This window comes from Cetorhinus maximus, chromosome 2, assembly GCF_964194155.1.
Source record: "Cetorhinus maximus chromosome 2, sCetMax3.hap1.1, whole genome shotgun sequence".
Classification (NCBI taxonomy): domain Eukaryota; kingdom Metazoa; phylum Chordata; class Chondrichthyes; order Lamniformes; family Cetorhinidae; genus Cetorhinus; species Cetorhinus maximus.
This window is the reverse complement of record NC_135880.1, coordinates 119,798,732-119,807,373: the sequence shown is the minus strand read 5'-3', so window position 1 is coordinate 119,807,373 and position 8,642 is coordinate 119,798,732.

Genomic DNA, 8,642 nt, shown 5'->3' with positions numbered 1-8,642 from the left:
GACTGAAACGCCTAGATTCATTTGGTGTGCTATTTGCTGCCACCCTTTCCTCCTCCATGATATTCAGCCAATCGAACAAGACATCAGCCTGAAAACCCCTTAGCCTCTGGTGTCCTCAGGTGTGGGAAGCCCTGGACTTCATACAACTTGGGGACTTCTGTAGCTACCCTCAGTCAAAAAGACCCACCTAGTGCAGCGAGGCCTTGATCTCCCCTTCCCTGAATTGGCTGTCCTTATCTCCCTTGTTACCTAAGTCATTGTGACTAGAGTGTTGAATAAACCCCCACTTCCATTGCAGTTGCGCAATCAAAATAATCCCGCCAAACACTAGGCCATGGCTATCTGTGTAATCTTAATACCAAATACCTTGCAATGTCCCACAATATGCACATCTTTAATCCTTCATGTAATTATCTTTCCTCTGACTGCCTTTTTAAAAGTTCGTTCTTGGGATGTGGGCATCGAATTTATCACCCATCCCTGATTGCCCTTGTTCAGAGGGCATCTAAGAGTCAACCACATTGCTGTGGATTTGGAGTCATATGTAGGCCAGACCAGGTAAAGACAGCAGATTTCCCCTTTCCTAAAGCTCATTTGTGAACCAGGTGGGTCTTTGTAACAATTGGCAATGGTTTCATGGTCATCATCAGATTTTTAATTCCAGATTTTTATTGAATTCAAATTTTATCATCAACCATGGTGGGATTTGAACCTGGGCCCACCAGAGCATTACCCAGGGTCTCTGGAATATCAGTCCAGTGACAACACCACTATGCCACCATCTCCCCTCTAAACAAAAAAAATTCTATTGTGAAAGAGCAGCAAGTGTCTCGTAGCAGCCATATGTACACCGTTCACCAATTGAAGGTAAGAAGTTATTCTCTATATAATAGTTACACCACAACTGGTCTAATCATCCCTTACGTGTTAATTAGCCTCTAGATTCTTGTTGCAGAATTTCTAGCAGTTGTGGCTGACTTTGCCAAGTTTTTAAGAAAGCTTAATCTTGTGTCTGCAGGTCTCCAACTTCTGCTTGACTGCTCCTCCAGCTTTGTGCTGATTTGCACAGCTGGCCCACTGGGCAGTTTGTGGGACATTATGAGGCCTCTGGTTTCCCACCCATGCAGCAGTTTACTTGTGCTGAAAAGGCCATTAATTAAGCAACACATAAGCCTGGCTTCTCAAGAGTTTTGCATTCCTGGTTAAGAAACCAGATTCTTAATTTGTCTTTAACTGTTTACATTAGTGTTAAGTGGATAAGACCTTCGCAGTCTGTATGTCTTTGCTTTCTAGCCATATCTGCCACTTGCCTGCAAGCTGGATAACTTGTAAGTGTTGAATGGATCTGTATTTACCTTCTTAAATTTCTACCTGCATACTTCAAGCATTAAATCATAAGTCCTGAGAATAGCACACATAGTTGTGTTACTAACAAGGTTGACGTGAGAAAAATGATATAATACATTGAGACTTCTTTCCGATGTAAATTGTTGATCCTGCCAGTACTGGGACACTAAGTTAAATCACGAGTGTATAGATTTATTTTATAAGTAATTCTGATGATTTACACAAGGGGCTAAGATGTGGACACACTGCCTCTGAAAGACAAAAAGGAAAGTCAGTTGAGCTGCTTAAAGAGACTTGGGAACTTAAGCAAATGGAGAAAAGGTATGAATCAAGATTTATGAAATAGACTAACAAAAATAGGGACGGCTTTGCTGAGCTGAATGATGTATTTTCGGCTGAGAAGAATATTGTAATTTTGCAGTAACTGATTATTGCCTCTAGAGGACAGTGCTGTATACATAACAGCTTGTAACCAGTAGTGGTAGAAAGTGAAGGCTGGAATTTCAAAAGACTAAGAATCCTCTACATTCAATACTGTTAGACATTGGGCCAGCAAGCTGACTTTATGTTAACATTGGGAGACCCAAACATTCCTAATGATTCATAAAAAAGCATTTGAGATGTTAGGGTACAAGCTGCAGAACTTGAGATGAGCATACATTTACGGAAGGTACCAGGTGGGAGGCCAGCTAGGAAAGCATTAGAATAATCCAAAACAAAAACAAAAATACCTGGAAAAACTCAGCAGGTCTGGCAGCATCTGCGGAGAGGAGCACAGTTAACGTTTTGAGTCCGAATGACCCTTCAACAGAACTAAGTAAAAATAGAAGAGAGGTGAAATATAAGCTGGTTTAAGGGGGGGTGGGACAAGTAGAGCTGGATAGAGGGCCAGTGATAGGTGGAGATAACGAAAAGATGTCACAGACAAAAGGCCAAAGAGGTGTTGAAGGTGGTGATATTATCTAAGGAATGTGCTAATTAAGGGTAGAAAGCAGGATGAGCAAGGTACAGATAGCCCTAGTGGGGGTGGGGTGGGGTGAAGGAATCAAAAAAGGCTAAAAGGTAGAGATAAAACAGTGGATGGAAATACATTTAAAAATCATGGAAATAGGTGGGAAAAGAAAAATCTATATAAATTATTGGGGAGAAAAGTCGGAAGATGAGGTGCTGTTCCTCTAGTTTGCGTTGAGCTTCACTGGAACAATGCAGCAGGCCAAGGACAGACATGTGGGCATGAGAGCAGGGTGGAGTGTTGAAATGGCAAGCGACAGGGAGGTCTGGGTAATGCTTGCGGACAGACCGAAGGTGTTCTGCAAAGCGGTCACCCAGTTTGCGTTTGGTCTCTCCAATGTAGAGGAAACTGCATTGGGAGCAACGTATGCAGTAGACTAAACTGAGGGAAGTGCAAGTGAAATGCTGCTTCACTTGAAAGGAGTGTTTGGGCCCTTGGACGGTGAGGAGAGGGGAAGTAAAGGGGCATGTGTTGCACCTTCTGCGGTTGCATGGGAAGGTGCTGTGGGAGGGGGTTCAGATGTAGGGGGTGATGGAGGAGTGGACCAGGGTGTCCCGGAGGGAATGATCCAGTCTAGAGATAATAAAAGTATAGAGGAAGATGAGCTGAGGCAGGAGTGGAGACCGGCAATGTTGTGGAGGTGGAAATAGGCCATATTGGTGCTAGAGAAAAAAGGGGTTTGGAAACTCAACTCAAGGTCAAATACCATGCCATGGTTGTAGAACAGTTTGGTTCACCCTAAGACAGGCAGAGGGATGAAGCCAGTAGCATGAGAACAGAGTTTGTGGTGGGGACCAAAGACAACAGCTTCAGTCTTCCAATATTTAATTGGAGGAAATTTCTGCTAGATGTTGAACAGTGTGACGATTCAGAAGCAGTGGTGAGATCAAGAGATGGTAGTGAGGTAAAATTGGTGTCACCAGAGTGGATATGAAACTTCTGATATGTTTTTGGATGATGGTGCTGAGTGGTAGCATGTTGAGAAATATGAAACAGCCAAGGATAGGTCATTCGGGGACTCCAGTGGTAACGGTGTGGAAGCGAGAAGAGAAGCCATAGCAGGAGATTCCTTAGTTATGACTGGATATATCATAATGGAACTAGACAGCTCAATAGGAGAGAGGGGGTTGAAAGAGGATGGTGTGATCAACTGTGAAAAAGGCTGTGTGAAGGAAGAGTAGGGATGGTTAATCACACTTACATAAGATGTGATTTATGATTTGGGTAAGGACTGATTCAGTGCTGTGGCAAGAATGGAAACCTGATTGGATGGGTTAAAACATGGGACAGAATTTTATAGTCCTGTTTCGGCGGGGACGGGGCCGTTATAAATCCCATTGACGACAGCGAGAACGTAAAATCCCACTGTCGTAAAATTCTACCCATGGAGTTGTGGGAAAGATGGTCACGGATTTGGGAGATGACAACACATAAGACCATAAGACATAGGAACAGAAATTAGGCCATTCGGCCCATCGAGTCTGCTCCGCCATTCAATCATGGCTGATAAGTTTCTCAACCCCATTCTCCCGCCTTCTCCCCGTAATCTTTGATCCCCTTACCAATCAAGAACCTATCTATCTCGCTGTTAAATACACTCAATGACCTGGCCTCCACAGCCTTCTGTGGCAATGAATTCCATAGATTCACCACTCTCTGGCTATTTAAGTTAACCTTAAGACAATCCTTTGAGGGCTTTGGAAAGGAAAGGGAAGTTAGAGATGAGGTGATAGTTTGCAACGGCAAAAGAGCCAAGGATTGGGAATAACAAGATTTCCCTCAGATTTGAAGTATCTGAGGAAAAGGATTGGCATGTTGTGTCAGAGGAAGGGAAGGAAATGGCAGAGACGGCTGAACAGATGTTCTCAATCTTTGTGACAAAGAAATCATGAGCTCCTTGTTGTTGATGTGGGTGGAGGGTGTAGAAGAGAGGGGTTGAAGAATGCTCTCTGACAAAAAAAATTCTCTCATCTGCATTTGCCAGTACCCTAACGACCATCTTGTGAATATCGTTCTGAATTGAATATTTTCATAACAAAGAGAACAAAGTTGTAATTAAAATACCAGAATATTAACAGCAGCTTAGCCTACAAACCCTTTTGTCAATCTCAGTGATGGATAATGCCTGGCCGACCAAATTTTGGTGCTTTGGCTCATCAAGGCCTTTTGTGGCTGGTTTAACTTTAACCAAATATATACTGTCACTGAACGCATAGCCTCCAGATTTAAATAAAATTAGAAACTGCTGGAAATGCCCAGCAGCTCAGGCAGCACTCTGCAGATTCAGAAACAGAATGAGGGCCAGGTTTTAGTGGAGGAGGCAGGAAGGTCGAATCACCAAACTTCCTAAACCAACAGACCTGTATCCATTAAAAGGGCCCTGCCCACTGTATTTTCATTCAGGGGAGGTGGGAGCAAAAATAAAACTTCTAACAATCTCTTACCCAAACAAACTTCATACTGAAAAAAATCTCGAATTTATAAAATCCATTCAAAACATTAAAATCATCTCAAGTGATCAATCTGTTGTAAAGACAAACATATCTATTTCATGTATCACATCATAGACAGATAATTCTTTAACAACCTCTTCAAACTCTCAATCAACATGTGAAAGCAGCCCCTGCTTAGATAAGTGATACTAAACTTTTGAAACTCAGCCAAGCATGGGCTCAGCTACAAGAACAAACCTTGGGAAATCTGAACAATGGAGTCTATTGAAATTACAAAAAAAGAACTGATGGCTAATGTTTTTTTTCTAAGCTACAATTAATGCATTGCAACAGGTATCTGGGGTTTTTTTACTCCAGGTGAAAGCAGTTTTTTTTCAATTTTAAAGAGCTCAGGATTTAAATTACTTCAGATCATGATACTTAGAGACCATAAACCTGTCCTTCTAGTGTTTACGCCTCCTCCATAAAATTGTGGTTCCCACACTGCGGGTTAAACTCCTTGGAACAGTGAAAATGGGGTCTGTTTGAACTCCACAATAATTGCAAATGGCCCAGCAGATTCATGTTTCGTGCCTGTGCAATTCACGCCCCACCCTATTCCCTCTGCTGGCAAAAATAGTATCTGCCAGAAATGGGGGTGGGACTTCCACATCCTGATTCTCCCCCCCCATTTTTAAAGGTGTCCAGAGTCACTCCAACAGCAAAAATCCAGGCAATTATAAGAATTGGAAAAAATTAGAGACGTGACATGTTTTCACAGAATCAAAGAATTTTAACAGCACAGAAGGAGGCCATTCAGCTCCTCGTGCCTGCACCGTCTCTCGAAATGAGCATTACGACCTAGTGCCATTGCCCTGCCTTTTCCCCGTACCCTTGCACATTGTTTCTATTTGAATAATTATCTAATGTCCTCTTGAATGCCTCAAAAGCATATATAGAGGCAGGGAATGAGGTGCGGGGTGAAGATCAGAATGGAAGCTCTGTAATAAGGTATAAGGGGTGATTAAATGACAAAGGTATGATGGTGCAAGGCAAAAGGGATGGTATTGGATAACTTAGAAACAAAAGATGGATCTAGATGAGGTACAAGTGTGCAAAGCAGAATCATCACCTACAGCTGCAGCCCAAAGAAAACAAATTAAGTATGGTTGAGCATAGTTTAAGTAAGAAAATATATCTTAAACCCAGAAGTACCCTGATGATGAAAGAGAATACAAATTACAAACCAAAATAATTAAATTTTTGGCACAAGTGCTATCCTCAATCCCTTTTTATCCTCCTCCATTTCAAATCTAGCTTTGTCTCTCAGTATTTACTGTTGAAATCTAGAACGACTGCACAATCTCTTAACCTAGGTACTCTTTCCCAGAACCACAAAACTAAAAATTCTTACTCGCTCTGATCCTTCCTCTTACAATCTTAAAACACAAACTTGACATCATCTAACCACTAGCTCTTGATTAACCTCCTCTTTCCTTCTATTTAATTCAGTATTCCATTCCTGCATAATGGGCCTTGGTACTTCACCTAGGTTTCTCAAAAACATTCGCCAACAACTATCTGGATATTTAGGGCTGCAACTGATGTTGGTTTGCATTCTTTGACTGGCATATGAAATTTGTTTATTATTAACCTCATACCTGTGGCAATGCTATTTTCTAACTGATCTGATATTAGCCTTGTCATAATACACAATGAAGTCTTTTTTGACCTTATGCGTTAGGATAAACTGATTAAATTCATGCTCCAAACAATGCGATAGTCATAGAGGTAATTCCATTTATATGTTTGTGCAAGCCAGGTCAAACAGATTGTTGCCATTCATTCCAATGATTCTTAAATGGTTCTTAGGATAAATTTAAAAGTAAAATAGTGCGATGCTAGAAATCTGAAATAAAAACGAAGTGCTGGAAAAACTTAGCAGGTCTGGCATCATCGGTGGAGAGAGAAACAGAGTTAATGGGTGGAATTTTCTGTCCCTGTCGGCGCCAGTTGTCATGGCGGGCATGAGCAAACAATATGGTGGGAGGCCAAAAATCGGTTTTGCGCCGTCGTGAAATCAGTCTGCGATCGTCTGCTCCACCCACAAATGGCGGGCCGCCTGTCCCACCGCTGCACATCAGGAATGTCATTTTAATACATCTGCATACCATTATAAGCCCTGCTCATTGGAATCATCCCCCCACATCAAATTTACCGCCCAAGTCAGCAGGAAAACACATTGGTGTAAACACATCTTGACAAGTGTGATGTGCAGAAGTTGGGACTTATCATCAGGGCCTTGCTCAACATCGTGGACATCTGAGGAGTAGAGGATGCTGGTATCCTACAGCTACCAGACCCTGGAGGAATATGTGCATCACATGCTGGGTGGATTTATATGGACGTGGCTTCATTGCGAAGCAGCTCACGGAAGGTGGAAGGTCACCCTCGTGAAGCGGCTCACGGAAGGTGGAAGGTCACCGTTGAGGGTCTGCTTCAGGACATCAATGGCTTGGCCATGGGCTGCTACGGATGATCGTCAAGGGGGTGGAGTGGAAGGTATACCGGGGGACTGGGACAGGAAGGTGTACTGTGGTGGGGGGAGGTGAGGTTGGGATGGGGGGGGAAACAATGATTTTGAGTTGGAGGGGATGAGATTGTGAGGGGGAGGGAGGGTGTAAGGGGGGGAGAATGTGGCAACTGAGGTGATAGGTGTAAGGGGGGAGAAGGGTGTAAGGGAAGGGGTACGGGGATGGAAGGAGTCCGGTGGGGAGGGAGTAAGGGGGCGATATGTCCAGGTGGATGTGCAAGGGAAGGATCTGTGGAGTTGATGACTGTCTCCTGGGGAGCAAAATGAGGGTGGGTGCAGTAGGAGGGAATGGTGAAAATGACAGAGGGCAGAGTAAGGTCGTAGGCCTGGAGGGTGACGGTGCGTCGGTAGTGGCAGAAGGGACAGCGAGGTTGGTGGGGACTCAGAGGCAGACACGGACCCTGGGGTGGGAAGGAGGAGATCGGCAATGAATGTGGATGGGGTGGGATTCTCGGGAAGATAGGGAATCTGCACGTTCACCTGAACATCCTGGAAAGAAAACTGGTCTGGCTGGTAGTTGGTAGTGAGGAGTTGGAAGGTGATGCTGGGGGCTCAACAGTAATGGGGGAAAGGAAATGGGTGACTGGAGGAGGGCAAAGGGCGGGGGAGCTGAAGACAAACTTCACCAATTGCAAAATCGAAAGTGAGCGGAGCCTTGTGTTGGGCAGGAACAGGTGCTGCATGGGAGTGTCATCAGTGGGTGGGCAGGGATGTCGGGCAAATCAGATCGAAAACTGAAAGAGAACCCCAGCAGGCAGCATTGAAAATGCCTGGGACATTACGTTGAGTGTGAGGGAGGGAGGATCTGTATGCATGGTAGAGTGCTTGCACAAGGCTCTGAATGGTCCTGTCATACAGACACTTCTCCCTCCAGAATCACTCATGGACCGGCTGCGTGCAGCTGAACTGCTAATGGGGAGGGGGAGGACTTGCGAAGTATGCAATTGAAGCTGAAAGTCACCGTTACATGTTATTCAGTGAAAGTGAATATATTTTCAGATTATAAAGTGACAAAATGTGTTTATCCGTGCAACTACTTGTATCAGAAATTCTTAGCTTTTCTAGGCCTACCACTTCTTATAGGTGCTGCCCTGACTTCCGCAGCAGGGGTGGAGACAGCCTGTGCAATGATTGGCCTTGTTGCCTCTGATGACTTCGGCATGGGTCCTCTGGAGAGCCGAGGCCTTGGGGGCCCCGAAATGCTTTCGCTGTCCTCCTGTGGGCCAGCTGCTCCCTCTGCGATGACAGTGGATGAGGT